The sequence below is a fragment of the Lynx rufus genome, unplaced genomic scaffold (genome assembly GCF_022079265.1).
Source record: "Lynx rufus isolate CCGP_SWC_20201006 ecotype Redwood Valley unplaced genomic scaffold, mLynRuf1.p SCAF_4, whole genome shotgun sequence".
NCBI lineage: Eukaryota > Metazoa > Chordata > Mammalia > Carnivora > Felidae > Lynx > Lynx rufus.
The window spans coordinates 96,328,429-96,353,550 of record NW_025814856.1 but is presented as its reverse complement, the minus strand read 5'-3'; the positions used below and the strand labels follow the sequence as shown (position 1 = coordinate 96,353,550).

Below are 25,122 nucleotides of genomic sequence, written 5' to 3'. Positions count from 1 at the left end.
TAAATTAATAAACTATTACCAGAAGTCTTTTATAGAATATGAAGTTCTTCAGAAATAACTTTCTCTTATCTGTTTCCACACAAGTAAATTATTTTTAAAGTCATAATTACAGATTAAAATTGTTGACCTAAATGAAGTAATTGGCTTCCATTCTTCACTTACCTAGAAGAAAACCCATTACATACATACACACACAAACACACTCATTCACCATCTACCCCCAATTCATCTTTCTTCAACTGTCTGCCATATTGATAAGAATAACAATTGTAAATCTACAACTAAACGTCTCTTTAGCCAGAATAGAAACAAATAGAAAGTTTATTCAAACAGTAAGTCCCAACCTCATTCCACTCTAGGTTGAGAGATGTACCTCAAAGAAGATTCGAGAAAGCTCTACACCCAGAGAAATGGATTGTCATTGCAATAATACTTACAGAGAAGGAGAGGATGGTTTAAGAACTGACTCCTAAGAGAACTTTCAAAGGACAAGGTAAAAAAAAAAAAGGAAAAAGAAATAAGGATAGGAGAAAAAAAGCCAGGAAAAGTCAATATACTACAGCAGACAAAAACCACGTGGACAAATAATATATTAAGCTATCAACTCTGTTCATTCACCATTCAACAAGCACTATTAAACTGTAGTTATTTTCATTTGTCACTATGCATCAGAATCACCTCAAGAGGTGATTTCAAGTGGTCTAGGGAGCACAAGGCCAGAACAGAATTTTAAAAGCTTCCTAGTTGATCAAACCCTGCAGGTCAGAGCTGAGGACCATGGACTCATTCTGAAATCATGCCAAACCATAGGTACTAGAAAGCAGTGTGATGGCATGGAAAGTGTAGGAGTTAGAAAGACTTGTGTTCAAATTCTATTTTTATATTACCAACTAACTTAACTTTTGAGTTGTTTCTTCATCCATAAACCAGTAGTATTAACATCTACTTTCTTCAGCCAACTAAAATAAATGACCAAACATAAGCATCATTGTACCTATGGAATTTATATTCTAGTGGGAGTAGAGGAGATAAACATTGTAAGGCTTTGATTTTATTCTGTGTCCAACAGGAAGCCATTACAGGTTTTGAGCTACATCTTTCTCAGGGTTTAGCATTTTTAGAAAAATGCAATCATGGTTTATCCATGTTGACAAATTAATCAATAGTTCAATCATTATTATTGCTGAGTAGTATTCAATTGCAAGGATGTACCACTAATATTCACATATTAAAGGACATGTTGATTGTTTCCAGTTTTGGGCAATTGTTAATAAAGCTATCATAACATTCACATACAAGTTTTGTGTGAATGTATACTTTAATGTCTCTTGGGCAAATATCCAGGAATGGAATTGCTGGGACATGTGCTAAGTCATTTGTTTAACTTCATAAGAAACCATTAAACTGTTTAATTGGAGTTCCGGCCAATTCATTCCTATCAGCCATGTATGAGAGTTACAGTTGGCTCTGTATCTCAGTCAGCATTTTGAATTATCAGTTTTTTGGTAAGCTTTTGTTGTTGCTGTTGTTGTTACTGTTTTTTTTTTTTGTTTGTTTGTTTTTGTTTTTGATAGCCATTCTAATGGATGTATTGTGGTACCTCACAATGGTTTTAATTTCTATTTTCCTAATGATTAATGATATAGAACATGCTTTGATATGCTTACTGCCACAACTATATCTTGACTGTATATCTAAAATGTCTGTTTAGATATTTTGACAATTTTTAAGGCGGATTACTGTTGAATTTGAGTTCCTTATACAGTCTGTAAAAAATAAGTCCTCCATTAGAAATGTGATTTGCAAATATTTCTTCTTGTCAGCAGCTTCTCTGAAAAGTCTCTTAACGGTGTCCATAGGCCACAAGTTTTAAATTTTGAAGAAATCAAATTTATAATTTTTTTTCCTTTGGACTGTGCTTTTGAAGTCATATATAAAACTTGCCTAACTGAGGTCACAGAGATTTTCTCTGATATTTTCTTTTAGGAGTTCTTTAATTTTACGTTTATATTTAAGTCCATGATCATTGTGAAATCATTTCTATATAAGGTTGAGGTGTGGATTGAGATTCATTATGTTTATGTATGGACAGCTTCCTTTATTGAAAAGAGTATCCTTCCTCCACTGAATTAATTGCCTTTTTACCTCTACCAAAAACCAAATGACCAGCAAAGTGAATTCAACAATACATTAAAAGGCTCATATACCACCACGATCCAGTGGGATTTACTCCAGAGATGCAATGGTGGTTCTGGAGTAACTGCAATGGTTCAACACCTGCCAATCAATCAATGTGATACACCACATTAACAAAATGAAAGATTAAAAAATCGTATGATTACTCAATAGATGTAGAAAAAGTATCTGATAGGACCCTGGGAAGATGGCGGCGTAGGAGGATGCTGGGCTCACCGCGCGTCCTGCTGATCACTTAGATTCCACCTACACCTGCCTAAATAACCCAGAAAACCGCCAGAAGACTAGCAGAATGGAGTCTCCGCAGCCAAGCGCAGACAAGAGGCCCACTGAAGAGGGTAGGAAGGGCTGAGAGGCGGTGTGCGCTCCACGGACTGGCGGGAGGGAGCCGGGGTGGAGGGGCAGCCTGCCGGTCAAGCAGAGCCCCCAAGTATGGCTGGCAAAAGTGGAGGGGCCGGATGGAGTGTGTTCCGACAGCAAGCGGGACTTGACATCTGGAAGGTTATAAGCTAACAGCTCTGCTCGGAGAACGGGAGGGCTGGAGGACAACGGGAGGGAGAGTTATTGAGCCCTGGACGACAGAGCGCAGCTTGGCAGGGAACAAAGGCGCTCGCCAGCGCCATCTTCCTCGCCCATCCCCCAGCCAAAATCCCAAAGGGAAACGGTTCCTGCCAGGGAACTTTCTTGCACCGCGCAAACACCCAAAGCTGTGCTTCTGCGGATCCATCCCTCTGGCGGGTCTGACCCCCTCCCGGTGTCACAGGGCCCCTCCCAAAGAGGATCTCCGAAGGAAAAGCCAGCTGAGCCTGCCCCTCCCACCCCTCCCGCCCCTGTGCACCTTGCCGATCCACCCCAGCTAATACGCCAGATCCCCAGCACCACAAGACTGGCAGTGTGCAAGTAGCCCAGACAGGCCACACCACCCCACAGTGAATCCCGCCCCTAGGAGAGGGGAAGAGAAGGCACACACTAGTCTGAGTGTGGCCCCAGCGGTGGGCTGGGGGCAGACATCAGGTCTGACTGTGGCCCCGCCCACCAACACAAGTTATTCAAGACAGCACAGGGGAAGTGCCCCAGAGTCCCACACCACTCCAGGGACTATCCAAAATGATGAAACGGAAGAATTCCCCTCAGAAAAACGTCCAGGAAATAACAACAGCTAACGAACTGATCAAAAATGATTTAAACAATATAACAGAAAGTGAATTTAGAATAATAGTCATAAAATTAATCGCTGGGCTTGAAAACAGTATAAAGGACAGCAGAGAATCTCTTACTACAGAGATCAAGGGACTAAGGAACAGCCAGGAGGAGCTAAAAAATGCTATCAATGAGCTGCAAAATAAAATGGAGACAACTACGGCTTGGACTGAAGAGGCAGAGGAGAGAATAGGTGAACTAGAAGATAAAATTATGGAAAAAGAAGAAGCTGAGAAAAAGAGAGATAAAAAAATCCAGAGTATGAGGGGAAAATTAGAGAACTAAGTGATGCACTAAAGAGAAATAATCTACGCATAATTGGTATTCCAGAGGAGAAAGAGAGAGGGAAAGGTGCTGAAGGTGTACTTGAAGAAATAATAGCTGAGAACTTCCTGGATCTGGGGAAGGAAAAAGGCACTGAAATCCAAGAGACACAGAGAACTCCCTTCAGACATAACTTGAATCGATCTTCTGCACGACATATCATAGTGAAACTGGCAAAATACAAGGATAAAGAGAAAATTCTGAAAGCAGCTAGAGATAAACGTGCTCTAACATATAAAGGGAGACCTATAAGACTCGTGACCGATCTCTCTACTGAAACTTGGCAGGCCAGAAAGGAATGGCAGGAGATCTTCAATGTGATGAACAGAAAAAAAATATGCAGCTGAGAATCCTTTATCCAGCAAGTCTGTCATTTAGATTAGAAGGAGAGATAAAGGTCTTCCCAAACAAACAAAAACTGAAGGAATTCGTCACCACTAAACCAGCCTTACAAGAGATCCTAAGGGGGATCCTGTGAGACAAAGTACCAGAGACATCGCTACAAGCATGAAACCTATGGACATCACAATGACTCTAGACCCATATCTTTCTATAATAACACTGACTGTAAATGGACTAAATGCGCCAACCAAAAGACATAGGGTATCAGAATGGATAAAAAAACAAGACCCATCTATTTGCTGTCTACAAGAGACTCATTTTATTTTTTTTTTATATGAAGTTTATTGACAAATTGGTTTCCATACAACAACCAGTGCTCATCCCAAAAGGTGCCCTCCTCAATACCCATCACCCACCCGCCCCTCCCTCCCACCCCCCATCAACCCTCAGTTTGTTCTCAGTTTTTAACAGTCTCTTATGCTTTGGTTCTCTCCCACTCTAACGTCCTTTTTTTTTTTTTTTTTTCCTTCCCCTCCCCCATGGGTTCCTGTTAAGTTTCTCAGGATCCACATAAGAGTGAAACCATATGGTATCTGTCTTTCTCTGTATGGCTTATTTCACTTAGCATCACACTCTCCAGTTCCATCCACGTTGCTACAAAAGGCCATATTTCATTTTTTCTCATTGCCACGTAGTATTCCATTGTGTATATAAACCACAATTTCTTTATCCATTCATCAGTTGATGGACATTTAGGCTCTTTCCATAATTTGGCTATTGTTGAGAGTGCTGCTATGAACATTGGGGTACAAGTGCCCCTATGCATCAGTACTCCTGTATCCCTTGGGTAGATTCCTAGCAGTGCTATTGCTGGGTCATAGGGTAGGTCTATTTTTAATTTTCTGAGGAACCTCCACACTGCTTTCCAGAGCGGCTGCACCAATTTGCATTCCCACCAACAGTGCAAGAGGGTTCCCGTTTCTCCACATCCTTTCCAGCATCTATAGTCTCCTGATTTGTTCATTTTGGCCACTCTGACTGGCGTGAGGTGATACCTGAGTGTGGTTTTGATTTGTATTTCCCTGATAAGGAGCGACGCTGAACATCTTTTCATGTGCCTGTTGGCCATCTGGATGTCTTCTTTAGAGAAGTGTCTATTCATGTTTTCTGCCCATTTCTTCACTGGGTTATTTGTTTTTCGTGTGTGGAGTTTGGTGAGCTCTTTATAGATTTTAGATACTAGCCCTTTGTCCGATATGTCATTTGCAAATATCTTTACAAGAGACTCATTTTAGACCTGAGGACACCTTCAGATTGAGAGTGAGGGGATGGAGAACTATTTATCATGCCACTGGAAGTCAAAAGAAAGCTGGAGTAGCCACACTTTATCAGACAAACTACACTTTAAATTAAAACCTGTAACAAGAGATGAAGAAGGGCATTATATAATAATCACAGGGTCTATCCATCAGGAAGAGCTAACAATTATAAATGTCTATGTGCCGAATACAAGGAGCCCCCCTCAAAAAAATAAGCAACCTTATTGATAAGAATATGGTAATTGCAGGGAACTTTAACACTCCACTTACAGAAATGGATAGATCATCTAGACACACAGTCAATAAAGAAACAAGGGCCCTGAATGATACATTGGATCAGATGGACTTGACAGATATATTTAGAACTCTGCATCCCAAAGCAACAGAATATACTTTCTTCTCGAGTGCACATGGAACATTCTCCAAGATAGATCATATACTGGGTCACAAAACAGCCCTTCGTAAGTATAAAAGAATTGAGATCATACCATGCATACTTTCAGACCACAGTGCTATGAAGCTTGAAATCAACCACAGGAAAAAGTCTGGAAAACCTCCAAAAGCATGGAGATTAAAGAACACCATACTAAAGAATGAATGGGTCAACCAGACAATTAGAGAAGAAATTAAAAAATATATGGAAACAAATGAAAATGAAAATTCAACACTCCAAACGCTTTGGGAGGCAGCGAAGGCAGTCCTGAGAGGAAAATACATTGCAATCCAGGCCTATCTCAAGAAACAAGAAAAATCCCAAATACAAAATCTAACAGCACAACTAAAGGAAATGGAAGAAGAGCAAAGACAGCCTAAATCCAGCAGAAGAAGAGAAATAATAAAGATCAGAGCAGAAGTAAACAATATAGAATCTAAAAAAACTGTAGAGCAGATCAACGAAACCAAGAGTTGGTTTTTTGAAAAAATAAAATTGACAAACCTCTAGCCAGGCTTCTCAAAAAGAAAAGGGAGATGACCCAAATAGATAAAATCATGAATGAAAATGGAATTATTACAACCAATCCCTCAGAGATACAAACAATTATCAGGAAATATTATGAAAAATTATATGCCAACAAATTGGACAACCTGGAAGAAATGGACAAATTCCTAAACACCGACATGCTTCCAAAACTCAATCAGGAGGAAATAGAAAGCTTGAACAGACCCATAACCAGCAAAGAAATTGAATCAGTCATCAAAAATCTCCCAACAAATAAGAGTCCAGGACCAGATGGCTTCCCAGGGGAGTTCTACCAGACGTTTAAAGCAGAGATAATACCCATCCTTCTCAAGCTATTCCAAAAAATAGAAAGGGAAGGAAAACTTCCAGACTCGTTCTATGAAGCCAGTATTACTTTGATTCCTAAACCAGACAGGGACCCAGTAAAAAAAGAGAACTACAGGCCAATATCCCTGATGAATATGGATGCAAAAATTCTCAATAAGATACTAGCAAATCGAATTCAACGGCATATAAAAAGAATTATTCACCATGATCAAGTGGGATTCATTCCTGGGATGCAGGGCTGGTTCAACATTCGCAAATCAATCAATGTGATACATCAAATTAATAAAAGAAAAGATAAGAACCATATGATCCTGTCAATCGAGGCAGAAAAGGCCTTTGACAAAATTCAGCACCCTTTCTTAATAAAAACCCTCGAGAAAGTCGGGATAGAAGGAACATACTTAAACATCATAAAAGCCATTTATGAAAAGCCCACAGCTAACATCATCCTCAATGGGGAAAAATTGAGAGCTTTTTCCCTGAGATCAGGAACACGACAGCGATGCCCACTCTCACTGCTGTTGTTCAACATAGTGTTGGAAGTTCTAGCATCAGCAATCAGACAACAAAAGGAAATCAAAGGCATCAAAATTGGCAAAGATGAAGTTAAGCTTTCACTTTTTGCAGATGACATGATATTATACATGGAAAATCCGATAGACTCCACCAGAAGTCTGCTAGAACTGGTACATGAATTTAGCAAAGTTGCAGGATACAAAATCAATGTACAGAAATCAGTTGCATTCTTATACACTAATAATGAAGCAACAGAAAGACAAATAAAGAAACTGATCCCATTCACAATTGCACCAAGAAGCATAAAATACCTAGGAATAAAGCTAACCAAAGATGTAACAGATCTGTATGCTGAAAACTATAGAAAGCTTATGAAGGAAATTGAAGAAGATATAAAGAAATGGAAAAACATTCCGTGCTCATGGATTGGAAGAATAAATATTGTCAAAATGTCAATACTACCCAAAGCTATCTACACATTCAGTGCAATCCCAATCAAAATTGCACCAGCATTCTTCTCGAAACTAGAACAAGCAATCCTAAAATTCATATGGAACCACAAAAGGCCCCGAATAGCCAAAGTAATTTTGAAGAAGAAGACCAAAGCAGAAGGCATCACGATCCCAGACTTTAGCCTCTACTACAAAGCTGTCATCATCAAGACAGCATGGTATTGGCACAAAAACGGACACATAGACCAACAGAATAGAATAGAAACCCCAGAACTAGACCCACAAACGTATGGCCAACTCAACTTTGACAAAGCAGGAAAGAACATCCAATGGAAAAAAGACAGTCTCTTTAACAAATGATGCTGGGAGAACTGGACAGCAACATGCAGAAGATTGAAACTAGACCACTTTCTCACACCATTCACAAAAATAAACTCAAAATGGATAAAGGACCTGAATGTGAGACAGGAAACCATCAAAGCCCTAGAGGAGAAAGCAGGAAAAGACCTCTCTGACCTCAGCCGTAGCAATTTCTTACTTGACACATCCCCAAAGGCAAGGGAATTAAAAGCAAAAATGAACTACTGGGACCTTATGAAGATAAAAAGCTTCTGCACAGCAAAGGAAACCACCTTTGAAAATGAAAAGGCAACCAACGGAATGGGAAAAGATATTTGCAAATGACATATCGGACAAAGGGCTAGTATCCAAAATCTATAAAGAGCTCACCAAACTCCATACCCGAAAAACAAATAACCCAGTGAAGAAATGGGCAGAAAACATGAATAGACACTTCTCTAAAGAAGACATCCGGATGGCCAACAGGCACATGAAAAGATGCTCAACATCGCTCCTTATCAGGAAAACACAAATCAAAACCACACTCAGATATCACCTCACGCCAGTCAGAGTGGCCAAAATGAACAAATCAGGAGACTATAGATGCTGGAGAGGATGTGGAGAAACGGGAACCCTCTCGCACTGTTGGTGGGAATGCAAATTGGTGCAGCCACTCTGGAAGACAGTGTGGAGGTTCCTCAGAAAATTAAAAATAGACCTACCCTATGACCCAGCAATAGCACTGCTAGGAATTTACCCAAGGGATACGGGAGTACTGATGCATAGGGGCACTTGTACCCAAATGTTTATAGCAGCATTCTCAACAATAGCCAAATTATGGAAAGAGCCTAAATGTCCATCAACTGATGAATGGATAAAGAAATTGTGGTTTATATACACAATGGAGTACTACGTGGCAATGAGAAAGAATGAAATATGGCCCTTTGCAGCAACATGGATGGAACTGGAGAGTGTTATGCTAAGTGAAATAAGCCATACAGAGAAAGACAGATGCCATATGGTTTCACTCTTATGTGGATCCTGAGAAACTTAACAGAAACCCATGGGGGAGGGGAAGGAAAAAAAAAAAAAAAGAGGTTAGAGTGGGAGAGAGCCAAAGCATAAGAGACTCTTAAAAACTGAGAACAAACTGAGGGTTGATGGGGGGGTGGGAGGGAGGAGAGGGTGGGTGATGTGTATTGAGGAGGGCACCTTTTGGGATGAGCACTGGGTGTTGTATGGAAACCAATTTGACAATAAACTTCATATATGGGGAAAAAAAAAAGAAAAAGTATCTGATAAAATTCAACATCAGTTCATGATAAAAAACCTTCAACAAAGTAGGTAAAGAGGGAACATACCTCAACCTAAGGCCATATATGAAACACCCACAGCTAAATCATACTCAGTGATGAAAAGCTGAAAGCTTTTCCTCTAGATTCCGGAACAAGACAAGGATGTATACTCTTGGCCACTTTTACTCAACATTGTATTGGAAGTCCTAGCCAAAAAAATTAGGGACGATAAAGAAATAAAAGGCATCCAAATTAAAAAGAAAAGAGTAAAATTGTCACTACTTGCATATTTTGATACTATATATAGAAAACCCTAAAGATTCTGCCCAAAACATTTAGAATAAATGAATTCAGTAAAATAGCAGGATACAAAATCAATACACAAAAATATATTCTGTTTCTATATGCTAATAAATGAACTATCAGAAGGAGAAACTAAGAATAATTCCATTCATGACTGCATCAAAAAAAAAATACCTTAGGAATAAGTTTAACCAAGGAGGTAAAAGACCTATTCAGCAAAACTTACAAGACACCGTCGAAAGAAACTGAAGATGACACAAATAAATGCAAAGATATTCTAAGGTCATGGATAAGAATTAAAATTGTTAAAATGTCCATTCTACCCAAAGCAATAATCTATAGATTCAATGCAATCTCTATCAAAATTCCAATGGCATTTTTCACAGAAATAGAACATCCTAGACATTGTACAGAACAAGAAAAGACCCCAAATAGATAAAACCATCTTGAGAAAAAACAGCAAAACTGGAGGCATCACATGCCTTGATTTCAAACAATATTACAAAGCTACAGTAATCAAAACAGTATAGTATTGGTATTAAAAACAGACACATAGATTGGGGCACCTGGGTGGCTCAGTTGGTTAAGCATCTGACTCTTCATTTCGGCTCAGGTCATGATCCCACAATTTGTGAGTTTAAGCCCTGCATCAGGCTCTGTGCTGACGGTGTGGAGCCTGGTTGGGATTCTCTCTCTGGCCCTCCCTTGCTCTCTCTCTCTCTCTCTCAAAATAAATAAATAAACTTAAAAACAAAAACAAAAAATAGACACATGGTTCAATGGAACAGAATATAGAGCCCAGAAATGAACCCATGCAAATATGGTCAATGAATTTATGACAAAAGATCCAAGAATAAACCATGGGGAAAACAGTCTCTTTACTAAATGGTGTTGGGAACACTGGACAGCCACATGCAAAAGAATGAAATTGGAACACTATCTTACACTCTACATAAAAGTTAACTCAAAATGGATTAAAGACGTGAATGTAAAACTGAAAACCGTAAAACTCCTAGAAGAAAACAGGTGGTAAGCTCCTTGACATCACTCTTTATGATTTTTTGGCACTGATACCAAAAGGAAAGGCAACAAAAGCAAAAATAAACAAGTGGGACCATATCAAACTAAATAGCTTCTGCACAGCAAAGGAAACCATCAACAAAATGAAAAGGCAACCTACATAATGGAAGAAAATATTTGCAAATCATTTATCTGGTAAAGGGGCTAATATCGAAACACATGAAGAATTCAGTTAACTTAATAACAAAAACATCCAATCAAATTTGGACAGAGAATCTGGATAGACATTTTTCCAAAGAAGACCTATAGATATATGGCCAACAGGTATATAAGATGGTCAACACCATTAATCATCAGGGAAGTGCAAGTAAAAGCCATAGAGACATCAACTCGTATCTGTTAGAATGGCTATTATCAAAAATACAGGAAATAATAAATGTTGGCAAGGATGTGAAGAAAAGGGAGCCCTTGTACACTGTTGGTAGGAATGTAAATTGATGCATCCACTATGGAAATCACTGTGGTGGCTTCTCAAAAAATTAAAAACAGAACTACCATATGGATTCAATAATTCTGGGTGTTTATCCAAAGAAAACAAAAACACTAACCTGAAAAGATACACGCACCCTCATGCAGCACTACTTACAATAGCCAAAATATGGAGACAAACTAAATGTCCTTCAATGGATAAATACATAAAGAAAAAAAAAAAAAAATATATATATATATATATATATAATGGAATATTATTCAGTCATTTAAAAAATGAAATCTTGCCATTTGTGACAAATGGTTGGACCTTGAGGACATTCTGGTAAGTTTAACAAGTCACACAGAGAAAGACAGTGTTATGATCTCATTTATATTTGAAATCTTAAAAATCAACCAACCAAACAAAAACAGCAAGCTCACAGACATAGACAGGGAGTCAAAAGGCACAAACTTCCAGTTTTAAAATAAGTAAGTCATGGGGATGTAATGTACCGCATGGTCACTAAGTTAACAATACTGTACTGAAACTTGATATGAGAGTAGACCTTAAAAGTTCCCATCACAAGAAATTTTATATATGTGCTGATGGATGTTAACTAGACTTACTGTGGTGATCATTTCACAATACATACAATTACTTATTATGTAGTACACCTGAAACTAACTTAAAATTGTATATCAATAATACCTCAATTAAAAAAAACAATTAACTAGGGGCACCTGGGTGGCTCAGTTGGTTAAGTGTCTAACTTCGGCTCAGGTCATAATCTCACGGTTTGTGGGTTTGAGCTCCGTGTTGGGCTCTGTGCTGACAGCTCGGAACCTGCAGCCTGCTTCAGATTCTGTGTTTCCCTCTATCTGCCCCTCCCCCATTCATGCCCGTGCACTCTCTCTCTCTCTCTCTCAAAAATAAATAAACATTAAAAAAATTAAATTAAAAAGCAATTGACTATATTTGTATGCATCCAAATCTGGACTCTATTCTGTTCCATTTTTCTGTGTGTCTATTCTTTCAGCAATACTACCTTGTCTTGATTACTGTGAGAACTGACATCTTAACGATATTGAGTGGCCCAAGCCATGCACATGGTATTTCTGTCAATTTATGTCTACTTTGATTTTTCAGTGAGTGATTTATAAGTTGCATCATACAAATGGTATACATATCCTGCTAGATTTATACCTAAGTATTTATTTTTGGGGTGCCATTATAAATGGTACTATAAAAAATTTTAAGTTCTCATTGTTCATTTCCAGTATACAGTAATACAACTGAATTCATATATTAGACCTTGCAATCTAGAAGTTTGTTAAATTCACTTATTCTAGGAGTTTTGGGTAGATATTTTGGGATTGTCTAAAGAAAGCTCATGTCTTCTATGAAAAGAAGCAATTTTATTTCTTCCTTTAAAATCTACATGCCTTTTCTTTTTCTTGCTTTATTACACTGGCTAGACTGATTTTTTTTTTTTTATGTTTTTATTTATTTTTGAGACAGAGAGAGACAGAGCATGAGCAGGGGAGGGGCAGAGAGAGAGGGAGACACAGAATCTGAAGCAGGCTCCAGGCTCTGAGTTGTTGGCACAGAGCCCAATGCAGGGCTCGAACTCACGAGCTGTGAGATCATGACCTGAACTGAAGTCGGACGCACAACCGACTGAGCCACCCAGGTGCCCCTAGACTGATTTTTTAATTAGTCAGCAAAAGTTTGAGGAAAAATAGGATTATCTGTATAGAGTTAAAGTATCTCCCCTCAGATATTTAATAATCACAAAGTGAAAAATGGCAATTTTACAATGAAGAAATATGGGAAATATCACTTTAACCAAGGGATTAAGTTAATACCACCAGTAACATATTGACACCAGTAACACCACCAGTAACATGTTCCCTGAATTAATACGCTAAAAAAAAAAAAGCACATTACTTCTGTAATATTCTTGTGAAAAAATGCATAACATCAATCTGAATATACAAAAACATTACATAAACTCAAATTGAGTGACATTCTACAAAATAACTGGCCAGTACTCTTCAAAAAAGTGTCAAAGCCATTAAAGACAAGAAAAGACTACAACTGTTCACAGATTAGGGGAGACTAAGGCCATGTGAGAGCTAATGTCATGTGGAATCCTAGATTAAATTCTAGAACAGAAAAAAAGTCATTAATAGGAAACTGATGAAATTCAAATAAAGCATATTGTTTAGTTAATGTTGTACCCATGTTAATTTCTTAGTTTTGATAACTGTACTATAATTATGTATGATGTTTACATTAGGGCAAGCTGAGTGAAAGGTAGGTCTTCTCTGTCTTCTCTGTCCTATTTTTGCAACTTTTCTGTATGTCTAAAATTCCTTCAAAATAAAAAGGTGGAAAAAAAATTTCTAGCTTCTGTGTTGAGAAAAGACCATAGGAAGGCACAGACAGAAACAGGGAGACTATCTGGAGGATACTAGGGTAACCCAGTCAACAGATGACAGTTTTATAGATCAGGATGGTACAAATTGAGGTGATGAAAAATATTTGCATTGTAGATATATTTTGAATAGTATCTCCTGAAAGAAACCTAAAGAGTGTAGAAAAGGAGCAGTCTGCGTTATCTGATAGAATAACAAAAGGAATAAAATGGGAACAATGTCTTAAGTTCCCAAATCTTTGAAGAACTGTTCCCCACTGAGAATTGAGTAGAATGGACACTCCAAGAAAAATCAATGCTATTTATTACTAATTTTGGTACCAAACTTCTAACCCCTACACAATCTCTTAACCCAGAGTATTTAGCTGTGCCATGTGTAAGTCACAAGGTCCACTGGCCCTTCTAGCCTAGGTTTCTCTGATGGTGAGAAGAGACAAAGAAAGACAGGGGGAAAGATTAAGACTAGCTGCCTGAATCCATCTACATTCCTGCTTCTTGTAACAAAAGGTACAAACCCTAGTAGTCAGGTCTGACCATATACCTAAAGATTCATGATGTTAAAACATTTCCTTTAGAGTGGAATAAGGAAAAAGTCATATCTTGCCCTCTTCTAGAGCCTAAGGTGTAGAGTTAGCTTCAGTGACAAAGGGTTTAGGATGTGTTCACAGAAGTGTGCAGGTGAGGGGGTAGTGGTAGTCTTTTGGATTTACTTTCTATAAAATATTCAATGGCTTATGATGACAGATTATAGTCAAATTCTTAGGAAATGCATAACTAAGACTGTACCATAAAAGTGTTTTTAAATGAGTTGGGGATTTGCATAGAGGACTAAGCAGAGGTAAGGCTGAATAGTTAGGTAGGACTGGACCCTTAGATTCCTGTCCTAAGTTTGGCTTCAGCTTTCAACTTAATTTCAGATCATCACAGTTCTTAATGATATTTCCTATTTCTGAAATGATAGGATTATTATGATATTTATATAATTATTTTGACTTTAAACTTGGCCAGTGTAATTTGGTGTTATGTATATACTGTTTGCTCTGACAGATTAATTAATGAAATGGGGTGTAATGAGTTGAAAGAGCTGTTTTAAAAATTTTTTTTTAATGTTTTATTTATTTTTGAGAGCATGTGAGCAGGGGAGGGACAAAGAGAGGGAGACGGAAGACCGAAGCAGACTCTGCTCTGAGAGCTGCAAGCCTGATGCAGGGCTCAAACTCACGAACCATGAGATCATGACCTGGGCCAAACCCAGATGCCCAACTGACTGAGCCACCCATGTGCCCCTGGAAAGAGCTTTTAAGCTAGGTAGACCTAGAATCCTGGCGAGTCTCTTAATGACAACATCCATTTTCTCATGAAGAAAGTAATACTTATTTCTGAGGGCCCTTGTAAATATTAAATGTAATAATATACATAACATTCCACAGCTTATAATAACTGATACAACATATCTTGTATTCCCCTAAAGACTATAATGTACACCGATACAATAAATACCTTTTATTTTCCTGTATGAAGAAAATTTGTAGTGTTGAATTTTTACTAATTAAACTCACAAAATCACAGAAATAGAAAGGGCTACATTTAAATGCTATCAGCGTATATTCCCAAGACTTACCCATAAAAGCTTTAATGGCTTGTAAGTAACTAACTGCTTTCCACATTAGACAATCGAAAAAGTGTATCCTGAAATTGACCATAAGATGATCACTGAAATCTTGTATGAAATGTATTTGGTACTCTTTAATACTTCATATAGATTTTAGAAAACCATGGGCATTTAGTGAGATACAAGTTGCCCGAAAAGATAATGCCAAGAAAACATGATTAAAAACACGACTTAAGGTTCACTTTCCCCCCACCTTGTATTCTTTTAAGAAGTGGAATGTCAAAGATTAGAGAACTGCCATTTTTTTTTAAAGTCCCATGCAGATTTAGCAACTAGTAACAATAACAATAGAAAGTACTGCAGTAAAATGAAACTGGCATAGTTCCTTATGAAAATGACTTGAGATAAAAAGTCTGAGTCTGATCGACCAAAGGGCAATAAAGAACGCCTTCAGCAATATGATGTCAAGCCAGTGAAACTCTACTGAGGAATCTTAAAACCTCCTGTAAGGTTACATACTGTAGCAGCTGGTGTCTATGCACCTTTCACCCCCCAACATATATCCCTTGATCTTAATTCTATTACTATCACAGATTCAAAAAATTTAAGGTATATTATACTTTATTACAAAAAAACCTGTATTTGAGTGCAATCATTAATTAACACAACTGAAGGTACAGCTTAAATTCATAAATATACTACTGAAATGTTAACTCATATTCACCAAAAATAAAACAAAAAATAAGGAAAGCAATTTAGGCTTGCCATCACAAGAAAACTTAAATGTTTACAAGTATTGATTTTTAATGAATTATAATACATAGAATCATAGATATAGAAAGGACAGCCAACAGTTTATCTGTCTTCCTCATTAGATTATGGGGAAACTACTTTATTGTTCTTGTCTCAGTCTAATGTTTCAGTAAGATTGAAATGTATATTACTGAATGCACACTCAGTTCAAATTCACCTCTAAGCAATGTATGGGGTGGTGCAGGTGTCAGCAAACTTTCCTTTTCGTTTTCTTAACCTTTTATTTAGAGATAATTGTACATTCACATGCAATAATAAGTACTTTTGAAAAGCGCTTATTAGCACAGTACCTGGCACACAGAAACTCTCCCAGGAAATGTTAGCTATTAGATAATTAGAAAAAAGGAAGAAGGCATTCAGGATGGGCCTTTGAGGAAGGAAGAGCCTCTCTACAGAATGCTTGACGTGTATACATACCAAGCTTAGGTGATCTTTCCAACGACCTTAACAAGCAGGGAAGAAAAGGGAGGGTGAATCAGGATGGTACCAATCCTGGCCTTGCTATTAACTGGCTATGCGCCCCTGGCTATCAGTCAGCCTCATTTTCTCACTGACCAAATGGATCTTAGGGCCCTGGTATGTTCTGGCCTTAGCTATCCCCTCTCTTACCTTATCTCCTGCTTTTCCCCTTACGGTGTTGCTCTAGTCGCACTGTCTGCCTTCTAGTTTTTCTACATATATGCTCTTGACACCTTCTCACCTGCTCTTCTCCCAGTTTGGAATGATCTTCCTCAGAGAAGCCTTCCCTGGATACTTTTTAACACTTTATCCCTGCTTATCTTTTCTTCAGAATACATATGAAATCATATAACTAGTGATTTAACTTGTTTTGTGTCTTCTCCACTAGAGCAAGTTCCATGAAGGCAGTCTTTGTTTGCTTTACTACCATATCCCAGTCCCAAGAGTATATATCAGACATTCGTTGAATGGATAACTGAAGTGTATGTATGTATGTATATGTGGTGCCTAAGGTCTCTTTCCAATTCTGGTATGCTATGATTAACTCATGGGCTTGTGAAATTGGAGAACATCTCAGAAGTTCAAGCCTGAGCCTTAGATCTAAACTGTCCTTTTGGCTCCAACTTTTTTTTTTTCCAACGTTTATTTATTTTTTTGGGGACAGAGAGAGACAGAGCATGAACGGGGGAGGGGCAGAGAGAGAGGGAGACACAGAATTGGAAACAGGCTCCAGGTCTGAGCCATCAGCCCAGAGCCTGACGCGGGGCTCGAACTCACAGACCGCGAGATCATGACCTGGCTGAAGTCGGACGCTTAACCGACTGTGCCACCCAGGTGCCCCTGGCTCCAACTTTTTAAAAAGAATTTCTATGCTCAACTTGAGGCTCAAATTCATTACTGAGACTAAGAGACACATACTCCACCAAATTAGCCAGCTAGGTGTCCCTTTTGGCTCCAATTTTTGACAACTGCTTTGCCTTAGTGGATCTTTAAAAACCATCTCCAAATATAACACACACATGCTAACACAGAGCTACACACATGTACAAAGATAAATATCCCTTAATTTAGGAATCATTATTGTATGCTGTGTGAAACACAATACACATACAATATTTCCTTAGCCTGGAATATTAGTCCTCATAAAGTTTAATGCTAACTTGCTTTAATAGCTTCAATTCTAACCAAACTCCTTTCCAGAAATTCTATACCTTGGCTATAGTGGACTATTTATCCTTCTCTGAGACACACATGTAAGCTTCTATGCCTTAGTTCTCACTGGCCTGTTTGCTGGAAGGTACAGATTCCCTTCACAATTGCCAAACCCCTCATCTTTTACAACTGTCAATGTCTCTTACATCTTTGAAGTCCAACTCAAATATCACCTCTTCTGTGGAGCTTCCTTCATCTCTCAGGGAATTAATGTCCACTCCATATGCTTCCATCATAGTGATCATCATTGCAGTCTACTTACTTGCTTGTCCTCTTCAATCACCTATGGGCTTCAAAGGCCTCGACCATGTGTCTGCCTTCTCCTTATTGCTAAGGACCTATGTGTGCCTGGCACAAATGTTTATCAGATTGGATGTTAACATAGAATCACAACTAAGAACGCTTTCTAACGTTTACCGGCAGTCTTCATCAGGTAGTTTCTCCTTCATACTGTTCAAAAGTTGGTTCCCTTAATATTTCTACCCACAGCAAACTTCTTCTATAAAAGGCCAAATAGATATTTTAGGCTCTGTGAATCATACTGATCTCTGTTGCAACTAGTCAATTCCACTGCTGTAGCTTGAAAGCCACAGGCAATATGTAACAGAATGGGTGTGGCTGTGTTCCAATAAAACTTCACTTACAAAAATAGGCAGGGAGGTTGGGCCCATGGATTGTAGTTTGTCAACTCCTGATTTGATGGAAGGAGTATAGCATAGAACAATTTGGGTTGGAATCCCATATTTACTATTTCCTAGTTCTAGCACAAATTCCTTAACCTCTCTGTACCTTAATTTCCTCATCTGTAAAATAAGGTTAAGACCACCTATCTTGCAGGACTGTCATGATTATCTAGGTAAAGTATGTAATATGGTGCCTATCAGATACTAGTTACTCAATAAATTTTATCTCCCTTCCTCTTTCAGGATCTGTAAAGCAACTGGTAAAGATTCAGTTGTTGCCTTTAAAGAACTCAATACTCATTCTTTTTAAAAGACAGTGAAACCTTAAGAAAAATGTCACCAACTCTATGTTCTATATCAGGAATGATATATAACTGGTAGTCTAGACTTTATCATTTATCAGGTGTCTGGCTGTTGGCAAGTTAAAAAACATAGTTTTTTCCACTGTCTTCTGAACCAAGGTTAACTCCATTTTCATTTTATTTCTAGGTCACTGCCAATATTCATAAAGGTCTCTCCTATGTAACTGCACTTAAAATTCCAAGTAAAATGGATATAGAATTGAATACAAAGTAAGGAGACAGAATCTCACACTGGAAATAAATGCAAACACATATACACACAAAAATACCCACCTTTGGCAGGAAGCAAGAGGTCTTAGTCTTAAAATGTTGCTAAAAATGAAGTCTGGTTTAAGAGCTTTGGGTTTAGCTTGCCTAATTGCATATTAAGTTAAAGTCAAATGTGGCTTTACCTTTGGTGGCTTCCCAGAAGTTCACGAATATCTCCAGTTTACAGGAAAACTTTATGAAAATGACCTGAGCTCAGAAAAATCTTTTAACAAAGAATGCAACTTCTCAGTCATAGGCATTCCTGATTTAAAAATTACTTTGCTGTTATAACAGTATCTTAATATGATAGTATTCAAAATACAACTACACAAACACAAAAGCATTATCATGATAGTACTAAAAAACTCTGTGGCAGTTTGGCTGCCTGAGGTTTCTCAGCAACCAAGGTAAAGGAGATAATCCAACATATTCTGGCTGTTCTTGGCTATCTTTTATATTTACACAGCTTTCAGTGTAGAAAAGGATGCTGCAGTTAGAAAAGAAAAAATAAAAACAGCTGCAAAGGGCAGCAGCTGTCTCTTTTAGCCAAACCAGCAAATGAACACTGAAAATAGCTAGCATGAGGTCCACAAGTAGAAAACTGTCCAAACTGGGGATACAACCACTATATAAAACACCACTCTTACTTTTCTGTTTCCTACTAAAACATAAGTATTTGGAATGATCACAGACCTCAGAACTCACCACACAAATATTTACTTATTTTTCTTTCTTTTTTTTTTTGAATATAATTTACTGTCAAGTTGGTTAACATACAGTGTATACAGTGTGCTCTTGGTTTTGGGGGTAGATTCCTGTGATTCATTGCTCACATACAACACCCAGTGCTCATCCCAACAAGTGCCGTCCTCAATGCCCATCACTCATTTTCCCCTCTCCCCTGCTCCCCCCCATCAACCCTCAGTTTGTTCTCTGTATTTTTTAGATAGCTGCAATTTTTCTTAGGCAATATTCAGCTTTCATATATTTGACTTTCCAACTACTCAAAATGTTAATGTATTATACTCTAACTTGCCCTTCACAACTACTTTTCATACTTTGAATTCAGAATTTCATTTGGTGCTGAAAATTTAACATTTTGGTCTCTAATGCTATAGTGCTGTCGGTAAATAGCTTAATTTCAACAACTTTGGCATCTGACTATTGAGCAGTATAAGAGATGAAGGTTGCCTAGGAAATTTGAAAATGATAGACCCATCCCCATGAAAGCTGGCTCACAGATCCTCTTGGTGCTTCTGGCTATACTGGCTAAAGAGGGCAGGGGGTGGGGGGTGGGGACATGGAAAGGGAGGAAGAAGAGTATATCCCAGGTGATCTCTCTCTTTTTTTTTTTTTTTTTTTTTTTACATTTGGGCTTTTTTTTTTTTTAATAGAGGGAGAAGAGAATCCCAAGCAGGCTCTCTGCTGTCAGTGCAGAGCCCAACACAGGGCTCAAACTCACAAACTGTGAGATCATGAACTGAGCTGTAATCAAGAATCTTAACTGACTGGCTTAACAGACTGAGCCAACTAGGCACCCCTGGAGGTTTGGGTTTTTTTTAACATATATTTTTATTTTTTTGTTATATATATATATAGAGACAGAGAGTGCTAGTGGGGGAGAAAGGCAGAGGGAGAGAGAGAATCTTAAGCAGGCTCCACACTTAGTGCAGAGCCTGATGCAGAGCTTGATCCCACAACCCTGGGATCATGACCTGAGCCAAAAACTAAGAGCTAGATGCTCAACTGACTGAGCCACCCAGGTGCCCCCACTTCTGGAGTTTTAATAAGCAGTTTTTACTCGCTAATGAGCTTGTGTGAAATGAAATTTCTGATCCTTAGAGGCTGATGATTTTTCAGCCCAATGTATATATTTTTGAGTGGGTCGATTTGGACTCTATGATGGATAAGACACAAAGGCTAATAACAAAGCTTTGCTTATTACTTGGATTTGGAACACAGTTGTTGGGCCTTGTAGAGTCTCAGCTTTGCAAGAGACTAGCTTTTTTGGAATTCTGAATTCATGGGGCCTAGTTGCTTGATCCTGACTCTAAGCTAAAACCTGCAGCTGTCTGATATTGGCTGTTTTAGTCTCAGCACAAGCTCCACTGAACTGAAAGTAAGCAGAGGCTCAATGAACAGAACTCAGACTCTGGAAGCGTTGTATATTTAGGACACTCCCTGTGGGGCCCTAAACTATGAAAACATCAATGGATGCTAGCTGGATTGTCTGGGTCACATCCACATGCCCACAATAAATATCTTATTCTCTGATGGGACCATCTAAAATTAGGCTACTAATAGGCTCTATATTTCTGATGCAGAGGCCAATTGCATTCCTAACTTGTGATTCTTACCAAAAGGTGCAAGTTGGAAGAGGGCACATCATAAGGAGTGTGACCCCACCACTCAGTACTGGCAGAATGGATTCTGGACTTCCTCCCAGGGATGGCCCACTCCTGTTGACTTGTGTTCAGGTTTCCAGATTAGTTACAATTTACAACAATGGACTAATAGCCTTACTCTAATTCCATCACCTTTCTCCTGGTAGATATGCCTCAGTGAGGCACTCTGATTATTTAATACAGCTGTCCCTAAAAAGGAACTGATCTTTTCTAGGCTGCTCACTAGATAATTAATTAACCAGGACAAAAGAGAGAAGTTATGTTAACTGATTTTGAAAAATTTTGAATTGTCAGTATTTAATCCTGACCAATTCCTTAACATAATATGTCTTTCTGGTCAAATTACATAAAAATGCTTTTCTATGAAAATGCTTTTGTCCTTCTTGTAGTCAATCCTTGTGGATAAAAGGTCTGGGTAAGAACAGGGAATGATTGAAAAAATGTAAAGTTAAGATTGTTAAATGAGACACAATGATTTTGTAACAACATAGACCAAATAAAAAATCTGGCAATTGGGGAGGCATGTGAAAGAGTATTAATAATGATCTTTGTTTCTCCCAGAAACAAAGAACTATTCTTGGAGGTGTTCTTTTCTTCCTGAAGGAGGCTGCCTTTCCAAGAGGCTATGAGCATTCCAAGTTCATACTGACTGCTGAGCTATGATCACACCTGACAGTCCTGACTACAAGACAACAAAGTGTGTCCTACTTCTTGTACTCTCCATGCAGAACATCTCTAGATGTGGTCCATACTTATCAAGAAAATCACGGTCAAGCAAATCTGTTTGGAACTGTCTGCCTTCAGGCAGTCCTGAGGCCAAATAATGGACTGAATTATTTGGGACTGGATGGGGAACCTTAGGGTGGAACACCGCACAGTAGGTGGTCACATTAGGGGCCCTGTTACCTGTACTGCCTAATATATGTCCTGCTGGGGGTTTCCTAACAATTGTGAATTCTTTGTTTCCAGGGGTATTACATATGGCCTTTAGAACTATACTTCTTTGTGTGTATGCTGACTCTTGAGGACACTGCTTCAGCCCTAAAAGGCATTTAGGTCACTTTCAACTTATCAGTCAGATTTGTGCTGTGTCTTAATTGATGCCTTTGGCTAGATAAAAAAAGAAACTTAAATACAAAAACTTAAAGAGAAGCCACCTGGCTTTCTAAGATAGACCTTTATGATTAATTAAATTTAACCATTTAGAGGTTCAGCCTAAACTCTGAACATCTTTTTTAAGTTTATTTATTTATTTTGAGAGAGACAGAGACAGCATGAGCAGGAGAGGGACACAGAGGAAGAGAGAGAGAACCCCAAGCAGGCTACATGCTGCCAGCTGCAGAGACCGACATGGGACTTGAACTCACGAACCATGAGATCATGACCTGAGCTGAAACCAAGAATCAGTGGCTTAAATGACCAAGCCACCGAGGCTCCCCCTAAACGCTGAACATCTTAGAAGCACAGGTATCAAGGACTTCCAGATTTCAAACTACACTACAAAGCCACAGTAATAACTACAGTATGGTACCGGCACAAAAATAGACACACTGACCAAAAGAACAAAATAAAGAGCCCAGAATTAAACCCTGACATATATGGTTAATTAATATTTAACAAGGAATCAAGGAATACTCAATGGGAATGGAGAAAGGACAGGCTCTTCAACAAATAGTGCAGGGAAAACTGGAGAAACATGCAGAATAATGAAATTGGACCCCTATCTCACACCATTCAGAAAAATTAATTTGAAATGGATCAATGACTTAAAACATAAGACCTGAGACCATAAAACTCCTAGAAAAAAATGTAGGAAAAAAGCTCACTGGTATTGGTCTTGGCAATAATTTTTTGTTATGATGCTGAAGGCAGAAACAACCAAAGGAGAAATTAGCCAATAGAACTATGTCAAACTCAAAGTTTCTGCACAAAAACAGATGCAATTACCAAAACAAAAAGACAACCTACAGAATGGGAGAACATTTTTGCAACCTATAGATTGGATTAGTGGTTAATATCTAGAATACACAAAGAACTCAGTCAACTCAATAACAAAAAGCTAAACAATCCAATTAAAAATATGGGCAGAGGAACTAAATAGACACTTCTCCAAAGAGGACATCAAAATGGCCAACAGACACTTGAAAGATGCTCAAATATCACTAATCATCAGGGAGATACAAATCAAAACCACAATGAGATATCATCTCACACCTGTTAAGAATGGCTACCATCAACCAAGAAGACAAAAGACAACTGGTGCTGGCAAGGATGTGGTGAAAAGGGAACCCTTATACACAGCTAGTGGGAATGTAAATTAGTCCAGCCAGGAAGGAAAACAACATGGAGGTTGCTCAAAAAATTAAAAATCGATCCGTGGAACTATACAATCCAGCAATTCTACTTGTGAGTATGTATTTAAAGGAAATGAAAACAGGATTTTTACTAGGTATATGTACTTCCATTTTTACCACAGCATTATTCGCAATAGTCAAGATATGGACACGACTCATGCTGAGCATGAAGCCTACTTAAGATTCTCTCTCGCGCGGGGCACCTGGGTGGCTCAGTCGCTTGAGCGACCAACTTCGGCTCAGGTCATGATCTCACAGTCTGGGAGTTCGAGCCCCACGTCGGGCTCTGTGCTGACAGCTCAGAGCCAGGAGCCTGCTTCAGATTCTGTGTCTCCCTCTCTCTCTCTTCCTCCCAGCTCATGCTCTGTCTCTGTCTCAAAAACAAATAAACACTAAAAAAAAATAATTTTAAAAAAGATTCTCTCTCTCCCTCTGCCCCTCTTCCCTGCTCGTGCACTGTCTTAAAAAACAAAAACAAAAACAAAAAAACCAGAGAGTAAAACAGTGGTTATGAGGGTGAGAGATAAGAGTAATGGTGTTTAAGGGTATAAACCTGTAATGAGAAATAAATAAGACACAGAGATCTAAGGCACAGTATAATGAATACAGACAATAATGATTATATTGTAATCATGTAAGGTGATAAATAATCGCCATATTGGCAATCACATTACAGCATATACATGTATCAAAATAACATGTTGTGGGGGCGCCTGGGTGGCGCAGTCGGTTAAGCGCCCGACTTCAGCCAGGTCACGATCTCGCAGTCCGTCAGTTCGAGCCCCGCGTCAGGCTCTGGGCTGATGGCTCAGAGCCTGGAGCCTGTTTCCGATTCTGTGTCTCCCTCTCTCTCTGCCCCTCCCCCGTTCATGCTCTGTCTCTCTCTGTCCCAAAAATAAATAAACGTTGAAAAAAAAATTAAAAAAAAAATAACATGTTGTACATCTTAAACTCTTAAACATATATAATGTTAATGTGTCAAATTTATTCATAAATAAATAAATAAATAAATAAATGCCATGGGTAGAGGGAGAAAAAGAAGAGAAATGTACCAAATTGAGGTAGTTATTTGGTAAATATGATAGTCACATTTTTCCCTTGATACAATCTTAGGAATTTACTTCACACAATAAAAATCACCAATATTAAATTTGAAAAAAAAAAAAAAAAACAAATGTAGCAGCATGCAATTGGAAAATAAGAATTTTAAATTCAATTTCTATTTAGCATCAAAAATATATTTAAAAATAAATTTAACACAAGAAGTGAAAGACTTCTGTGCTTAAACAAGTATTGTTGGAATTAAAGACCTAAAAATATGGAGAGATAAACCTTATTCATAGATTGGAAGACTAAATATAGAATTGCAAAATCCCAGAAAATCCTAAGCAATCTTGAAAAAGGGGACAGATCAGAAAATTTTATCACCTGATTTCAATATTAAGATGGTGTGGTACTGTCATAAGTTTC

The 25,122-nt window shown here is 38.3% G+C and overlaps 1 protein-coding gene across 4 annotated transcripts in view; it reads right to left on the bottom strand.

Annotated features, from left to right (window-relative positions):
• The window catches only part of ANKIB1 (ankyrin repeat and IBR domain containing 1), a 145,756-nt gene that overhangs the window by 93,300 nt on the left and 27,334 nt on the right, over nucleotides 1–25,122 (bottom strand). Inside the window, exons 1-2 of one of the 4 annotated variants that reach the window (XM_047094675.1) lie at nucleotides 19,037–19,674; nucleotides 15,125–15,192 (exon numbers count right to left, since the gene is read on the bottom strand). The exons of the other annotated variants lie outside the window; for them this stretch is intronic. The gene's annotated coding sequence lies outside the window, so the exon portion shown is untranslated. Of the gene's footprint in view, nucleotides 1–15,124; nucleotides 15,193–19,036; nucleotides 19,675–25,122 lie in introns of those variants that run through there. 4 annotated transcript variants of the gene reach the window in all.